The following is a 19,453-nucleotide window of genomic DNA, read 5'->3' as shown; positions in this document are numbered from 1 at the left end:
GATGCATTCTGACACAAGATTTTGCAATGACACAGGTGATAGTGCTGGGTCTCATTCCCCTGCAGCTATGTGCTAATATGTTCCAGATGCTGTGATTACAGGGCTAATTAAACGAATGAATTCCGAGTCTCCTGTCACAGAACGGGATTTCCTGATTACTGCAGCAGAAATTAGCAAATGAACGCCTCTTTTGCATCCAACCATCAAGCTTTAAGAAACCCCAGAAGATGGCAACAACCAAAGAAAAGAAGAAAAGGGCATTAAAAGGAAACAATAGGTTTAAGTGAGCAAAGCAGCGTGGGACGTGGATGGTCCTCCAGCCAGCCACATCCGTGTGTCTGGGCCCACGTCCAGCCCTCTCGGGGGGGTCAGAGGTGACCGTGTGCATTTTGCTGGGGCTATATTTGGACGAGGTCAGGCTACGTCTGGTCGACAGAAGCCAACAGCCCGAGTGGCTTTACAAACATCAGCCTAAACACACTGACCATCTGTGTGTATTTATAGACAGCATATCTCTTGCATGTCAATGCATCCGTATTTTGATGGTGTCTTTATAATAAACGTAGTGACTGTTTAAGACTCAGAAGCAGTCACCAGTAGGAGTATGTTATAAGAGTCATCAGAAAGAGAAACATTTCTATGAGAGTTACTGTAGATTTCACTAATGTGATTTGAGAGCATTCTCTTTGTTCAGGTTTAGAACACATCTACATGTTATAGGCAATTTAATTGGCTTTTAGCGTTTTGATCATTTCCACTCATAAGATGCTATTAACAACTTCACGAACCCCCATCAACCATCAGTGACACCTCACCACTTTCTATGTGTACTAAAGTGTAACTGTTCTGTGTCTACTGTATGTTTGCAGCAATGATTCTGTAAATACGTGTAGATGGGTAGTATAGACTCTGTAAGTGGATGTTCATATCAAAGTTTATTGGTACATTTATTGGTTTATTGAATGTCAACATCTCTTTAAGCCCTGGCCAAAACTCTCACTCCCTATGACATTGTAGTACTCCCTCACAGCTCCGGGGCTGTATACTGTAGCATGTTGACGTTAATAAATTAAATGTAAAGTCCCCATATTTTAATTAATTTTACTAGGCAAGTCAGTTAAGAACAAATTCTTATTTTCAACGACGGCCTAGAAACAGTGGGTTAACTGCCTGTTCAGGGGCAGAACGACAGATGTGTACCTTGTCAGCTCGGGGATTTGCACTTGCAACCTTTCGATTACTAGTCCAATGCTCTAACCACTAGGTTACCCTGCCACCCCATATTTGGGGACTCTATTTGATATTTCTTATTCAATTCAGTCTGATATGAGCACGGTAACCCCTATCTGCAAAAGCAGGAAATCTGCAGAAACCTGATTATCTTGGCTATTGATTAGTGCCTTCAATTCTTTTGTATGGCTTACTACCATATATGGGCATACACATTTGAATGGGCAGTCCAAGCTGATGACCTCTTTTCAAGATGGCTGCTACTTACATTCCAGTTAGCGTTGTGAAGCATAAACTAAATAAACACGGGATACTTTGATATACACCGAAAGCCGTGACTCCACAGATCATGAGGATATCTTATTTGTCTGTCTGTGAACTACTGTTATTGATCACCAGCCCCGAGAGTCAACATTTCTATTTTACGCAACGTTTTCACCAAACATCTTACAAGGTAAGCTTTGATTTGGTCTGTGTTTGAGCTATAGCTACATGGGGGGAATCAAATTCATCCTTTGGTAGGTAGGAACCACTCTGCTAATGCTATCTGATGATGTATTGTATGACGTAATGGCAACATCAAATGTCCACCGATTGACTATATCTTTGCGCATCAAAAATATGATGTTGATATGATCTATGTCCCCTGTATGTCCGCCGACACAAACACAATGTCTGAGAGAGGTTGGTGTTGTAGAATTTTAGTTTTTATAGTGAACAATAACTTTTAGGCACATCCAGTGTGCAAAAACAGTGCAATTACCACATTTGGACACTTGAAAGGACACTTGAATGTACCCTGGATAGCCCATAACACCACCACAATGTTCGAGCGAGGTTGAGATGGTAGAAATTGTGTTTATATACTGAACAAATAGCTTTTAGGGATTGCACATACAGTATGTAATAGCACTGGAATGATCTAATTTACAGACATATGCCGCTTTGGAGAGGTTTAGGGACACTTGGAAACATTCAGGAAACACCTGACACCACTTACTAAAACATCTGTCCATTTCTAGTTGTTAGGTCTATCAATCCCATTTTTTTCAGATATTATTCACATGTTGTGGATGCCGTTTGATGTGTTTCCAACTCTAGTCATCACTAATTCACGTATAGCTTGTCAATGAAAGATTACTTTCTATATATTTTGTGTGTGCTTGATCTCGTATATTCTGAACTATGTAACTCCTATCCATCTTCTGATTATTTCCTCATAATCTCCCAGATGTCTTCTGTCCAAATATACCAAGTTTTTGCATGTCAGAATCATGTAATTACACAAGAATAGCAGTTACTATTGGGTATATCTATTTAGGCGGACATATACAATTTGCCAGTACATTTAAGAGGTCATGAATCTTGCACTGGAGGCAGAACTGAGCGATTTTTGCTAGATGGGCCAGCTGCAAAGTCAAAATTAGTATATATGGTAAAAATTTATGGAAACAAACATGTGCTTTTTGGTTTTAATTTCAGGTTAGGTTTAGGCATTAGGGTTAAAAGCGTAGTCAGGGTTAAGGTTAGAGGTTTAAAATCAGTTTTTATGACTTTGTGGCTGTGCCAACACAGGCACATCAGAATTGTTTATACATTTCAGCAGGAATCCATGAATACACTTGATGTAGTCTGTGAGAGCTGTTAAACAGAATCAGTAACCCCCTGAAGTGTATTCCCCATGTGTAAAGAGACCTGTTGAATGCAGTCTTCACTACATTGCATGTTAAAGCTAACCAAGTGGGCAAAATTAGTTGTAAAGATTTTCAGGCTCTTTCGTGGCATCGTAGTCCAATTGTGTACTGTTTGAAATGTAATGTTATTATTAGATGCTGACATCTTTCCCAGACATCTTGATGTAGTCATCAAAATATGTCTTCACCTGATTTGACCTGATGTGCTTAGGTATTATCACCTTAACCAGAAAACCAGTTACCAACCAGAAAATTACGTCATTATGACTTCGCATGCCAAATATGACGGTGATCATAACATGGACCTGTTCCGTGGTTAGGTTCCGTGGTTGCCATGGTGCCGTGAGGTCGCCAAGGCAGAGAGCTCCTGTACATTTTGTAAATATTTAATAATTTGTAAGTGTTTTTTTTGTAAAAAATATTTCTGTTGATAAATCCCAGGTTAGATTACATAGATAGATAGGATGGTCTTCAATGTCAAAGTCAACCGCAAGGCTCTCCAGAGGGTGGTTCGGCCTGCACAACGCATCACCGGGGGCAAACTACCTGCCCTCCATGACACCTACAGCACCCGATGTCACAGGAAGGCCAAAAAGATCATCAAGGACAACAACCACCCGAGCCGCTGCCTGTTCACACTGCTATCATCCAGAAGGCAAGGTCAGTACAGATTCATCAAAGCGGGGACCGAGAGACTGAAAAACAGCTTCTATCTCAAGGCCATCAGAGAGGCTGCTGCCTACACTGAGACCCAATCACTGGACACTTTAATAAATGGTTCACTAGTCACTTTAAACAATGCCACTTTAAATAATTATACTTTAATAATGTTTACATATCTTACATTACTCATATGACATGTATATACTGTATTTTATACCATCTACTGCACCTTGCCTATGCCGTTTGGCCATCGCTAATCCATATATTTATATGTACATATTGTCATTCACCCCTTTAGATTTGTGTGTATAAGGTAGCTGTTGGGGAATTTTTATATTACTTGATAGATATTACTGCACTGTTGGAACTAGAAGCGCAAGCATTTTGCTCCACTCGCATTATTTCCTAACCATGTGTATATGACCAATACAATTTGATTTGATGTACAAGACTGCTGATGAATCCATGTTTGCATTGGCCAGCAAGTTAGCTGGATGGCTCGTTTAAATAATGCAGCAGCAGCTCCGGCCTTTTAGTTTTACCTGCCGGTTGAAAGGTGGAGACAGCTGTGTCTGAGATGTCAGAGAGGCAGAGGGACTGGTCCTGACCACTGAGACTGCTGTGTCTGAGATGTTAGAGAGGCAGAGGGACTGTTCCTGAACACTGAGACTGCTGTGTCTGAGATGTCAGAGAGGCAGAGGGACTGGTCCTGACCACTGAGACTGCTGTGTCTGAGATGTCAGAGAGGCAGAGGGACTGGTCCTGACCACTGAGACTGCTGTGTCTGAGATGTCAGAGAGGCAGAGGGACTGGTCCTGACCACTGAGACTGCTGTGTCTGAGATGTCAGAGAGGCAGAGGGACTGGTCCTGACCACTGAGACTGCTGTGTCTGAGATGTCAGAGAGGCAGAGGGACTGGTCCTGACCACTGAGACTGCTGTGTCTGAGATGTCAGAGAGGCAGAGGGACTGGTCCTGACCACTGAGACTGCTGTGTCTGAGATGTCAGAGAGGCAGAGGGACTGGTCCTGACCACTGCTGATGTGTGGTTGAATTTCTGCCGCTTTACTGCAGCCAATGCATCACCCAGTTGGTACACTGTCGGCAATGGAGGATCAGCTACCTACGGAGGAGGATCAGCTACCTACGGAGGAGGATCAGCTACCTACGGAGGAGGAGCAGCTACTATGGAGGTGGATCAGCTACCTACGGAGGAGGATCAGCTACCTACGGAGGAGGAGCGGCTACTATGGAGGAGGATCAGCTACCTACGGAGGAGGAGCGGCTACTATGGAGGAGGATCAGCTACCTACGGAGGAGGATCAGCTACCTACGGAGGAGGAGCGGCTACTATGGGGGAGGATCAGCTACCTACGGAGGAGGAGCGGCTACTATGGAGGAACTGGCAACATCGGACAAAGCGAAGGCACTGATGAAGAGCTCCTGGTGTCATGTTTTGTCATTTATTATCTTGTCTTGTCCCTGTGCTTCCCATTCTATTCGTTTCCCTCTGCTGGTCTTATTAGGTTCTTTCCCTCTTTCTATCCCTCTCTCTCCCCCTCCCTCTCTCACTCTCTCGCTCTCTCTTCTCTCTATCGTTCCGTTCCTGCTCCCAGCTGTTCCTATTCCCCTAATCAATCATTTAGTCTTCCCACACCTGTTCCCGATCCTTTCCCCTGATTAGAGTCCCTATTTCTTCCTTTGTGTTCCGTTCCTGTCCTGTCGGTTCCTTGTCTAGAATTCACCGTGCTGTGTTTGTGTATCGCCCTGTCGTGTCGTGTTTTCCTCAGATGCTGCGTGGTGAGCAGGTGTCTGAGTCTGTCTGGTTCAAGTGCCTTCCCGAGGCAACCTGCTGTTCACCTGCTGTTCAAGATCGAGTCTCCAGTTTGTCCTCGTCATTTCGAGTGAAAGTTGTGTTTTTTGTTTGTATTTACTTTACTGGATTAAAGACTCTGTTTTCGCCAAGTCGCTTTTGGGTCCTCTTTCACCTGCATGACAGAAGGAACCGACCAAGGAATGGACCCAGCGACTTCAGACGCTCGTTACACTGCCGTCGAGATCCAAGGAGCCATGCTCGGCAGACACGAGCAGGAATTGTCTGCTGCTCGCCATGCCGTGGAGAACCTGGCCGCTCAGGTTTCCGACCTCTCTGGACAGTTCCAGAGTCTACGTCTCGTGCCACCTGTTACTTCCTGGCCTGCCGAGCCTCCAGAACCTAGGGTTAATAACCCACCTTGCTACTCCGGGCAGCCCACTGAGTGCCGCTCCTTTCTCACGCAGTGTGAGATTGTGTTCTCTCTCCAACCCAACACATACTCTAGAGAGAGAGCTCGGGTTGCTTACGTCATTTCACTCCTTACTGGCCGGGCTCGAGAATGGGGCACAGCTATCTGGGAGGCAAGGGCTGATTGCTCTAACAAGTTCCAGAACTTTAAAGAGGAGATGATTCGGGTTTTTGACCGTTCAGTTTTTGGTAGGGAGGCTTCTAGGGCCCTGGCTTCCTTATGCCAAGGTGAACGGTCCATAACGGATTATTCTATTGAGTTTCGCACTCTTGCTGCCTCTAGTGAGTGGAACGAGCCGGCGCTGCTCGCTCGTTTTCTGGAGGGACTCCACGCAGTGGTTAAGGATGAGATTCTCTCCCGGGAGGTTCCTTCAGATGTGGACTCTTTGATTGCTCTCGCCATCCGCATAGAACGACGGGTAGATCTTCGTCACCGGGCTCGTGGACGAGAGCTCGCATCAACGGTGTTTCCCTGCTCCGCATCGCAACCATCTCCCTCCTCTGGCTCAGAGTCTGAGCCCATGCAGCTGGGAGGGATTCGCATCTCGACTAAGGAGAGGGAACGGAGGATCACCAACCGCCTGTGCCTCTATTGCGGAGTTGCTGGACATTTTGTTAATTCATGTCCAGTAAAAGCCAGAGCTCATCTGTAAGCGGAGGGCTACAGGTGAGCGCAACTACTCAAGTCTCTCCATCAAGATCCTGTACTACTTTGTCGGTCCATCTACGCTGGACCGGTTCGGGTGCTACATGTAGTGCCTTGATAGACTCTGGGGCTGAGGGTTGTTTCATGGACGAAGCATGGGTTCGGAAACATGACATTCCTTTCAGAGAGTTAGAGAAGCCTACGCCCATGTTCGCCTTAGATGGTAGTCATCTTCCCAGTATCAGATTTGAGACACTACCTTTAACCCTCACAGTATCTGGTAACCACAGTGAGACTATTTCTTTTTTGATTTTTCGTTCACCGTTTACACCTGTTGTTTTGGGTCATCCCTGGCTAGTATGTCATAATCCTTCTATTAATTGGTCTAGTAATTCTATCCTATCCTGGAACGTTTCTTGTCATGTGAAGTGTTTAATGTCTGCCATCCCTCCCGTTTCTTCTGTCCCTACTTCTCAGGAGGAACCTGGCGATTTGACAGGAGTGCCGGAGGAATATCATGATCTGCGCACGGTCTTCAGTCGGTCCCGAGCCAACTCCCTTCCTCCTCACCGGTCGTATGATTGTAGTATTGATCTCCTTCCGGGGACCACTCCTCCTCGGGGTAGACTATACTCTCTGTCGGCTCCCGAACGTAAGGCTCTCGAGGATTATTTGTCTGTGTCTCTTGACGCCGGTACCATAGTGCCTTCTTCCTCTCCGGCCGGGGCGGGGTTCTTTTTTGTTAAGAAGAAGGACGGTACTCTGCGCCCTGCGTGGATTATCGAGGGCTGAATGACATAACGGTTAAGAATCGTTATCCGCTTCCCCTTATGTCATCAGCCTTCGAGATTCTGCAGGGAGCCAGGTGCTTTACTAAGTTGGACCTTCGTAACGCTTACCATCTCGTGCGCATCAGAGAGGGGGACGAGTGGAAAACGGCGTTTAACACTCCGTTAGGGCATTTTGAGTACCGGGTTCTGCCGTTTGGTCTCGCCAATGCGCCAGCTGTTTTTCAGGCATTAGTTAATGATGTTCTGAGAGACATGCTGAACATCTTTGTTTTTGTCTATCTTGACGATATCCTGATTTTTTCTCCGTCACTCGAGATTCATGTTCAGCACGTTCGACGTGTTCTACAGCGCCTTTTAGAGAATTGTCTCTACGTAAAGTCTGAGAAGTGCTCTTTTCATGTCTCCTCCGTTACTTTTCTCGGTTCCGTTATTTCCGCTGAAGGCATTCAGATGGATTCCGCTAAGGTCCAAGCTGTCAGTGATTGGCCCGTTCCAAGGTCACGTGTCGAGTTGCAGCGCTTTTTAGGTTTCGCTAATTTCTATCGGCGTTTCATTCGTAATTTCGGTCAGTTGCTGCCCCTCTCACAGCTCTTACTTCTGTCAAGACGTGTTTTAAGTGGTCCGGTTCCGCCCAGGGAGCTTTTGATCTTCTAAAAGAACGTTTTACGTCCGCTCCTATCCTCGTTACTCCTGACGTCACTAGACAATTCATTGTCGAGGTTGACGCTTCAGAGGTAGGCGTGGGAGCCATTCTATCCCAGCGCTTCCAGTCTGACGATAAGGTTCATCCTTGCGCTTATTTTTCTCATCGCCTGTCGCCATCTGAGCGCAACTATGATGTGGGTAACCGTGAACTGCTCGCCATCCGCTTAGCCCTAGGCGAATGGCGACAGTGGTTGGAGGGGGCGACCGTTCCTTTTGTCGTTTGGACAGACCATAAGAACCTTGAGTACATCCGTTCTGCCAAACGACTTAATGCCCGTCAAGCTCGTTGGGCGTTGTTTTTCGCTCGTTTCGAGTTTGTGATTTCTTACCGTCCGGGTAGCAAGAACACCAAGCCTGATGCCTTATCCCGTCTGTTTAGTTCTTCTGTGGCTTCTACTGATCCCGAGGGGATTCTTCCTTATGGGCGTGTTGTCGGGTTAACAGTCTGGGGAATTGAAAGACAGGTTAAGCAAGCACTCACGCACACTGCGTCGCGCGCGCTTGTCCTAGTAACCTCCTTTTCGTTCCTGTTTCCACTCGTCTGGCTGTTCTTCAGTGGGCTCACTCTGCCAAGTTAGCTGGTCATCCCGGTGTTCGAGGCACTCTTGCGTCTATTCGCCAGCGCTTTTGGTGGCCGACTCAGGAGCGTGACACGCGCCGTTTCGTGGCTGCTTGTTCGGACTGCGCGCAGACTAAGTCGGGTAACTCTCCTCCTGCCGGTCGTCTCAGACCGCTCCCCATTCCTTCTCGACCATGGTCTCACATCGCCCTAGACTTCATTACCGGTCTGCCTTTGTCTGCGGGGAAGACTGTGATTCTTACGGTTGTCGATAGGTTCTCTAAGGCGGCACATTTCATTCCCCTCGCTAAACTTCCTTCCGCTAAGGAGACGGCACAAATCATTATCGAGAATGTATTCAGAATTCATGGCCTCCCGTTAGACGCCGTTTCAGACAGAGGCCCGCAATTCACGTCACAGTTTTGGAGGGAGTTCTGTCGTTTGATTGGTGCGTCCGTCAGTCTCTCTTCCGGGTTTCATCCCCAGTCTAACGGTCAAGCAGAGAGGGCCAATCAGACGATTGGTCGCATACTACGCAGCCTTTCTTTCAGAAACCCTGCGTCTTGGGCAGAACAGCTCCCCTGGGCAGAATACGCTCACAATTCGCTTCCTTCGTCTGCTACCGGGTTATCTCCGTTTCAGAGTAGTCTGGGTTACCAGCCTCCTCTGTTCTCATCCCAGCTTGCCGAGTCCAGCGTTCCCTCCGCTCAAGCGTTTGTCCAACGTTGTGAGCGCACCTGGAGGAGGGTGAGGTCTGCACTTTGCCGTTACAGGGCACAGACTGTGAGAGCCGCCAATAAACGCAGGATTAAGAGTCCAAGGTATTGTTGCGGCCAGAGAGTGTGGCTTTCCACTCGCAACCTTCCTCTTACGACAGCTTCTCGTAAGTTGACTCCGCGGTTCATTGGTCCGTTCCGTGTCTCCCAGGTCGTCAATCCTGTCGCTGTGCGACTGCTTCTTCCGCGACATCTTCGTCGCGTCCATCCTGTCTTCCATGTCTCCTGTGTCAAGCCCTTTCTTCGCACCCCGTTCGTCTTCCCTCCCCCTCCCGTCCTTGTCGAGAGCGCACCTATTTACAAGGTACATAAGATCATGGACATGCGTTCTCGGGACGGGGTCACCAATACTTAGTGGATTGGGAGGGTTACGGTCCTGAGGAGAGGAGTTGGGTTCCGTCTCGGGACGTGCTGGACCGTTCACTCATTGATGATTTCCTCCGTTGCCGCCAGGATTCCTCCTCGAGTGCGCCAGGAGGCGCTCGGTGAGTGGGGGGTACTGTCATGTTTTGTCATTTATTATCTTGTCTTGTCCCTGTGCTTCCCATTCTATTCGTTTCCCTCTGCTGGTCTTATTAGGTTCTTTCCCTCTTTCTATCCCTCTCTCTCCCCTCCCTCTCTCACTCTCTCGCTCTCTCTTCTCTCTATCGTTCCGTTCCTGCTCCCAGCTGTTCCTATTCCCCTAATCAATCATTTAGTCTTCCCACACCTGTTCCCGATCCTTTCCCCTGATTAGAGTCCCTATTTCTTCCTTTGTGTTCCGTTCCTGTCCTGTCGGTTCCTTGTCTAGAATTCACCGTGCTGTGTTTGTGTATCGCCCTGTCGTGTCGTGTTTTCCTCAGATGCTGCGTGGTGAGCAGGTGTCTGAGTCTGTCTGGTTCAAGTGCCTTCCCGAGGCAACCTGCTGTTCACCTGCTGTTCAAGATCGAGTCTCCAGTTTGTCCTCGTCATTTCGAGTGAAAGTTGTGTTTTTTGTTTGTATTTACTTTACTGGATTAAAGACTCTGTTTTCGCCAAGTCGCTTTTGGGTCCTCTTTCACCTGCATGACACCTGGCTTGTCTGACAGACTGACTTTCTCCCTGGCTGTACTGTACCATCAATGCGCCCTCCCCTCCGCTCAAGCCATACTGACTTTTCCAAAGTGCCTCAACTCCAATTGTTTTTCCATCGTCAATTTGTTATTCATTGATGAAAAATGCATTTTGTCAACAATAGGACCACAATGGAAATACGCTACTAAACTGTTTTGTGTTATCCTCTATGATTTCTAAACGCATCGTATCCACATGTTTTTTTTTTCTTCGTCAAATACATCATGTCATATGACCTCCCATCAAAAGTGAGACACGTTGTCTGAGGTATACATAAATCAGTAGAGAGGGACACAACAAAAGGATGAAAAAGGTTCAACTGGCAGCACTAATTAACTGTTGATTGGTGGTAACGAGAGTAAATGGGCATGCTCACCACGCCTTGTTGCCGGTTAAGTTTTAATTAACACTGACCTGATTGAAACAGAATTGCATGAGTGGAAATATAGGGTGTTCCTTGATTGACATGCTAAAAATATATAACCCTGTGTTAAAATAAAAGCTGCCAAAAATATTTACTAGATATTTACCACTGCATTTTGGTTATTTCGCAGTTACTCCTGTCCCAAGCTACCTACCATTACTTCAAATGAGTTAGCACAGTTTATAAGCAGACAAATTAATATCTACCAAACCATTTTTAAAGGCACATCATGACATGTTTGATATGCTATACCCTGGTATTGTTTAACTGAGTCTTTGCAGCCTCTTGTGCTATATTTGGAAATGAGATCAGGTTCTCAATTGACTTGCCTGCTTAAATGAATAAATTAATAATCACTTACTATCTAACGCTATGTATAAACATTCCATCTAAGGGGATTCTAAGATGTCTATTAACAATCAACCTCTATTAGCCCAAGGCTTTAATGGCTGCAATTGCAAGAGAGGCTCTAAATGTCTCATCTGGTATATGTTGCACAGGGAATCAACTAATCCCATAGGTTTACCTGCAAGTTATTTTGTGTTGCAATAACATCCAACTGAGTGAGAGCTATCTACTGCAAATAATGTATATCGTCAAGCGCATGACTATATCACGACTGCAAGTTCAAGTTGAAGAGGAAGATCTCTTATCTGGCAGACAAATCCAAGACACAGAGCATTTATTATGCTATTACATTTAAAAAATATTCTCAACAAACGGGAAGCCATTATATTAGGGAAGAGTGATTCTGTTCTTGTGCATTTGTCATAATAACACTCAATCTGTGTAGTCTGAAGCCCCCACAGGCCAGCTTGAGTACCTCTGCTGAACCAACACAAACACAAGCACCTTCACTGAGCTGCTGTTGAAGGGCTTTTTTCTCCTTCGTCCTTGGGGAAACGCCGAAGACTGATACTGAATTGAAGGTTATTATTTTCTATGATACACGTTTCATGTAACACTTTAATTTTTCGATTTTCTACAATTTTCTACAATTTACCCAGAAAGTGCATGATAATTACCTTATATATGTATATATTTTTCATTCACTGACACACTGTAAGAACCACTATGTGCCATTTGCTACCTGGTTTTCAACAGTGTTGAATGCTGTGTATTATGTACTAGAAAGTGCCCATTTCCTTAACCATCCCATTGAAACAGGACTGTAAGACAATTAAGTGTTACAGAGATGAGGCTGCCATTCATGAAATCTAATCACAACATAATAACTTTGGTACAGCATCACGGACAGCATAAATTGGAAAGGCAGGCCTATTCACATAGTGGACACAATGTTAAAAATGAAGGTAACCGCTTGGGATTATTAAGTCCGTCTATGTATCACACAGAGTGTGTGAAGAATGAGTCAAAACATGTTTGAGGAACCCTCAATGGAGCTGGAGCTTAGTTTCCTATATAAACAAGTTATCACCTCAATGGGAGATTCTCAATTGGGCCAAAATACCTCGACTCTTCCGTCCTCCTCTCCTCCGTGACCCGGAAACCGATAAATGGTTGCCATATGGAGAGTGTAATTTTGTTAGTAGGTGAATTTAGGATTTTTCCCCTCCTCCTGTGTAGGATGCTCCGGTGTATCCGACACGGGAGAGATTTAAAATCCGCCACAAAAATCCGCCACACCCCTTTTGAATCAGCTGTTGTTTTCGCAGAGGACAAAAGCATGCAGACATTTAAAAACATATGCTACGTTTCCTTTTAACAATAAATAGTCTAGCACAACTAGCAAATATTTGGACCACTTTCCACATGTATTTTGGGATTCCGCCTTAACGTAATTTGCCTGATGAGGCGCAATTGTTTCCACGTTTCCTCTTCTCACCTTCCCTCTCCTCTCTTTACCTTTTAACCTTTCTTCAAAAGAATGCGAGGGGAGGACAGAGGAGAGGATGTAAGGAATCAAGCTAACTCAATTGAGATTCTCCCAATGTCCTTGTCTCTATAGTGACAATGTCAGGATCAAGGTACCACGTCTTATAGGAAGAACAACCTTCCTCTGTCTCTCTCTCTCTCTCTCTCTCTCTCTCTCTCTCTCTCTCTCTCTCTCTCTCTCTCTCTCTCTTTCCAATTCCATTCAATCATTTTTCTTGGTGCATAATGTAGTCCTATCAGGTGACTCCCACAATGCTGATGTTTGTATTTTAAAGATGGAAGTGGTGTGCTCTTTTTTTACTAGCATCACAGGCGGCACAAAGTTGTAACTACTGAGATGAGGTGGGCACACATTGAACACACAGACACACACACACACTCATGTATGCATACACACACCTAACATACACACTGACAAACTGACACACAAACCTTCCCAGCTCATTAAATCGTCACTGCAGCACGTGCTTTCTCTGCATTTCAAGGTCACTCTTACAGCCCCCACGCCTTTGCCCTCAATTTGTTGAGTCGAAAGTGTTCCACCGGGATGCTGGCCCATGCTTATTCCAATGCTTCCCACAGTTGTGTCAAGTTGACTGGATGTCCTGGATGGTGGACCATTCTTGATCCACACGGGAAACTGTTCTTGACACAAATTGGTATGCCTGGTTTGCCCATTCACCCTCACCCCAATTCTCTCAATGGTTAAAAATCCTGTTTTAACCTGTCTCCTCCCCTTCATCTGCATTGATTGAAGTGGATTTAACAAATGACATCAGTAAGGGATCATAGCTTTCACCTGGATTCACCTGGTCAGTCTATGTCATGGAAATAGCAGGTGTTCTTAATGTTTTGTACACTCAGTGTGTATACTTTAATTGTTACATGTAATGCCACTTTTCTTAATTTACAAGTATAGTGGATGAGTTACAGTATATCGTATCAGTGGCTAAATTAATAGATGAAAAATGGAATATTATGCCAAAAAAATGTCCCAGGCAAGGGTGAGAGATAACCTCTGTGGTTGGGAAAGAGGTCATTGGAGCTACAGCAGCGGTCCCTAGTCTACTTCCAATCATCGCCTCCCTGCCATCGTGAAGCCAATACCCTGTGGAGGGGTGCCCAAATTAGACGCCCCGGTCAGATCAAACTATGGGCAGGGTTATGGCCCTGTTATGGTGGTTTTACAGAGGCTAGATATGTGTGTTGTGAACAGAGGCTGTCACAGCGTGAGAGGTGTCACTATGTTGTCAATGCTGAGGAATAAAGCTGCTTAATTAAGCAGGGGACAAATGGCTTGTGACAGCCAAAGGGAGCCTGGAGGTAGATACAGAGGGCAGAGGGGTCTCACAAATGAAGTCCGCTGCTCTGATCCTCGTTTCAGGTTCGTTAGACTCCCCAGCTAGTGAGGAAGAACTGCTAATCACAATTTCTAAACTGTATATTATGGAAATGTGTTTAGTATGCAGAAGAGGTGTTAGGGAGGGAGGGAAGGGAGGAAGGAAAGAAAGAAAGAAAGAAAGAAGGAAGGAACGAGGAAGGACGGGAGAGAGAAATAGAGAGAGAGGATTGTTAAGATTGTGATTTTTTTCAGTTGTTACATGTAGGTGAAGACAGACTATTAGTACACAAATATAATCAGTATACCAATGTCAATGATTGAAATTGCAGTTAGAGAATTACTGTAGATGGTCAGTAACAGTTTGTTTGAAGGCGGGTATGTATACTAATTCACAACACCTTTGGTAAAGACTTCATGGCACCTCTATGAGTGTCAGGCGGTGGGTGTAGCTGGTGCATGAAGTCAGGCGCAGGAGAGCAGTAATGAGTCAACAACGCACTTTACTCAAGAAAAATAGCACAAGTAACAGTACCAATGTGGGGAACAATAACGGTTGTCACAAAACACGGGTGAAGACAGCAAAACAAACAAAACCAGCCGGAAACGTACCGACCTGAACAAATAAACAAACACACACAAAGACATGGGGGAAACAGAGGGTTAAATACATGACCAGTAATTGGGAAATGAAAATCAGCCGTGTGGGAAACAAAGACAAAACCAATGGAATGGCGATGGCTGGAAGACCGGCGACGTCGAGCGCCGCCCGAACAAGGAGAGGAACCGACTTCGGTCGGAAGTCGTGACAATGAGTGTTGAAATATCCTTCAAAACACCATTCTTAGTACATTTGAACTTCCATTACAGTACTCAATGTTTAACACCTGAACTTCCATTACAGCCTCAATGTCATAATAACACCTGAACTTCCATTACAGTAGAATGATAACACCTGAACTTCCATTACAGTACTCAATGTCATAATAACACCTGAACTTCCATTACAGTACTCAATGTCATAATAACACCTGAACTTCCATTACAGTACTCAATGTCATAATAACACCTGAACTTCCATTACAGTACTCAATGTCATAATAACACCTGAACTTCCATTACAGTACTCAATGTCATAATAACACCTGAACTTCCATTACAGTACTCAATGTCATAATAACTGAACCATTACAGAACTAATCCATTACAGTACTCAATGTCATAATAACACCTGAACTTCCATTACAGTACTCAATGTCATAATAACACCTGAACTTCCATTACAGTACTCAATGTCATTTTTGAATACCTGAACTTCCATTACAGTATTTCATTTACCTGAATATGACAGTCATAATAAAAATGAGAATACATATTTATTTAGATATGACAGAAAATGAGTTGTTATAAAGGATACAACAACACTCAGAACTTTTTTAGTTTGTACAATTATGTCAGCAGTCATGAATGCCAATGTACACCCATTGGTACCAGAAAATATTGGTGGTGATAGTCAAGCAGAACAAATCTTGTAGTAAGTCCCCAGACTCATGTATCCACATTCTGACCCCTAATATCAAAGCTATGCTTATGAAATATATATATATTTTTTTATTTTATTTAACTAGGCAAGTCAGTTAAGAACAAATTCTTATTTACAATGAGGGCCTGCCAAAAGGCAAAAAGGCCTCCTGTGGGGATGGGGGCCTAGGATTAAAATAAATAAATGAATATTGACAGAAAATCTGTGGAACGTGAACTATAGTTCCACTATTCACAAGCATAGAAAAAAGGCTGATTGACTAAATTAAACATCCATCTTTGTGAAATTCTTAAAGTATGGTTGTTGCACCATCTTTTTCTCTTTCACACGAAACTGCAATTTAATAACCAAGGTGTACACACACACACACACACACACACACACACACACACACACACACACACACACACACACACACACACACACACACACACACACACACACACACACACACACACACACACACACACACACACACACACACACACACACACACACACACACACACACACACACACACACACACACACACACACACACACACACACACACACACACACACAGGCACACACACAACACTGTGCCATTTAAAGTAAAAGGTGGATGTGTTCACGTTCAGAATAGCTGTGACTTGCAGAGAAATAGAGAAAACAGATCAAAGGTCAAATGTGAGATGTCTTTATTACCCAGTCTACTGAAGCTCTTGACATTTCTTTCACTTTCATATCCCCATTCAGTTTCCCACTCGCTCACCCAACAATAAAACTACCACACTAGTTGAGGCATGCAAATGACAAAGCAAATACAGGCAAAGGGAGGGAGGGAGTGATGATTTTTTAAAGGATTGTGGTGATTCCATTGACTCACATTGTCTTGATTACAGTTTTTCCCAATTGTTAACACACGTGCTGAAACTACATCTCAGGTACTCAAAAGTCTGAACACAAAACACAAGACAGTTAGCCAATTTCCCCAAACCCCACAGACATCTTGCAAAATAAAACACATGAATCAAAATCATGTACTCCCTGCTCAAAATTAAACTCTGCACACAAATGAGACACACACACACACACACACACACACATCAAATTAATCTAACTTAGTGACAACCAAGATCACACTAATGTGACATATTCAAAACACTACTATCAGAACCTATTTCAATGTAAAGATTAAGATGTTGTTGTTAGGGTAGCCTAGTGGTTAGAGCGTTGGACTGATAACCGGGAGGTTGCAAGTTCAAACCCCCAAGCTGACAAGGTACAAATCTGTCATTCTGCCACTGAACAGGCAGTTAACCCACTGTTCCTAGGCTGTCATTGAAATTAAGAATTTGTTCTTAACTGACTTGCCTTGTTAAATAAAGGTTCAATAAAGGTATCAAAAAATCAAAATACTGTATATTGTTTGTGTGGACTCAAACAAGAAAGGAGCAAAAATGTATGTTTCATATTTCAACATGACTCAATACATGTCAAACAGCAAACTGTAAGCGCACATACAGTAAAAATGCAAACATACAGTAAATATATGTTGCATATGCATCGGAAGAAAATTTGTCCTATTTGTACTACTGTAATGTATGTTAGATCAATCGTACGGACGAGATAAAGAAACTGTCCAATCTAAACCATCTAAACAATAAAATACAAACTCTGTCATGTCTGTTGTTTTGGTCCGTCCACAGATTTTCATCAACATCACAGGTGATATAGTCCTTGGCCAGACAGCGGAGGAAATATCTTCTGGCATGATGCATTCCACCTCTGACAGGATTCTGCTGGAATGTCACCACAGGCCTCGTCCATTGCCTGGAGAAGGGCCATACGTTCATGGGGTTTGAGATCATACACCTACAATCGCCATGCTGAAAATGGGGTTGACAAATGGGGAATATGGTGGGAGATAGAGAATTGTAAACCTAGGATGGTCATGGAACCAGTTGCGGACCTGAGCAGCCTGATAAAAACTCACGTTGTCCCAAATTCTGGCTGAAAAAGATTGTTGTGTAAGGTGTTCAGGAAATTAAGGAGATGGGCAGTGTTGTAGGATCCCATGGGTGGCATGGCGATGGAGGACGATGGTGACCAGGTACCTCAACGATGGCGTGTTGATCAATGATGTTCCTTCCTCTACTCCTCGTCTTCACTAAATTGAATCCAGCTTCATCTATGAATATGATTTCCCGGAGCATGGGTCTTCAAATCAAATAAAACTTTATTTAATTTGACTTTATTTAACCAGGTAGGCCAGTTGAGAACAAGTTCTCATTTACAACTGCGACCTGGCCAAGATAAAGCAAAGCAGTGCGACAAAATACAACAACACAGAGTTACACATAGGATAAACAAAAGTACAGTCAATAACACAATAGAAACATCTATATACAGTGTGTGTAAATGGAGTAAGGAGGTAAGGCTATAAATAGGCCATAGTATCGAAGCAATTACAATTTAGCAAATTAACACTGGAGTGATAGATGTGCAGGTGATGATGTGCAAGCAGAAATACTGGTGTGCAAAAGCGCAAAACAAATCAAAACAATATGAGGATGAGGTAGGTAGTTGGATGAGATATTTACAGATGGGCTGTGTACAGCTGCAGATATCAGTAAGCTGCTCAGATAGCTGATGCTTAAAGTTAGTGAGGGAGATATGTCTCCAACTCCAATTTTTGCAATTCTTTCCAGTCATTGGCAGCAGAGAACTGGAAGGAATGGCATCCAAAGGAAGTGTTGGCTTTGGGGATGACCAGTGAGATATACCTGCTGGAGCGCGTGCTACGGGTGGGTGTTGCTATGGTGACCAGTGAGCTGAGATAAGGTGGAGCTTTACCTAGCAAAGATTTATAGATGACCTGGAGCCAGTTGGTCTGGCGACGAATATGTAGCGAGGGCCAGCCAACGAGAGCATACAGGTCACAGTGGTGGGTGGTATATGGGACTTTGGTAACAAAACGGATGGCACTGTGATAGACTGCATCCAGTTTGCTGAGTAGAGTGTTGGGGGCTATCTTGTAAATGACATCGCCGAAGTCGAGGATCGGTAGGATAGTCCGTTTTACAAGGGTATGTTTGGCAGCGTGAGTGAAGGAGGCTTTGTTGTGAAATAGGAAGCCGATTCTAGATTTAATTTTGGATGGGAAATGCTTAATATGAGTCTAGAAGGAGAGTTTACAGTCTAGCTAGACACCTAGGTATTTGTAGTTGTCCACATATTCTAAGTCGGAACTGTCCAGAGTAGTGATGCTAGTCGGGCGGATGGGTGCGGGCAGCGATCAGTTGAAGAGCATGCATTTAGTTTTACTAGCGTTTCAGAGCAGTTGGAGGCCACAGAAGGAGTGTTGTATGGCATTGAAGCTCGTTTGGAGGTTTGTTAACACAGTGTTCAAAGAAGGGCCAGATGTATACAGAATGGTGTTGTCTGAGTATAGGTGGACCTGCAGCAAGAGTGACATCGTTGATATATACAGAAAAAGGAGTCAGCCTGAGAAATTAACCCTGTGGCACTCCCATAGAGACTGACAGGGGTCTGACCAACAGGCCCTCCGATTTGACACACTGAACTCTATCTGAGAAGTAGTTGGTGAACCAGGCGAGGCAGTCATTTGAGAAACCAAGCCTGTTGAGTCTGCTGATAAGAATACAGTGATTGACAGAGTTGAAAGCCTTGGCAAGGTCGATGAAGACGGCTGCACAGTACTGTCTTTTATCGATGATGATTATGATATCGTTTAGTACATTGAGCGTGGCTAGGGTGCACCCGTGACCAGCTCGGAAACCAGATTGTACAGCGGAGAAGGTACATGGT

The sequence above is a fragment of the Oncorhynchus gorbuscha genome, linkage group LG07 (assembly GCF_021184085.1).
Source record: "Oncorhynchus gorbuscha isolate QuinsamMale2020 ecotype Even-year linkage group LG07, OgorEven_v1.0, whole genome shotgun sequence".
Taxonomy (NCBI): domain Eukaryota; kingdom Metazoa; phylum Chordata; class Actinopteri; order Salmoniformes; family Salmonidae; genus Oncorhynchus; species Oncorhynchus gorbuscha.
The sequence above is the reverse complement of the archived record's forward strand: the minus strand, read 5'-3'. Positions refer to the sequence as shown.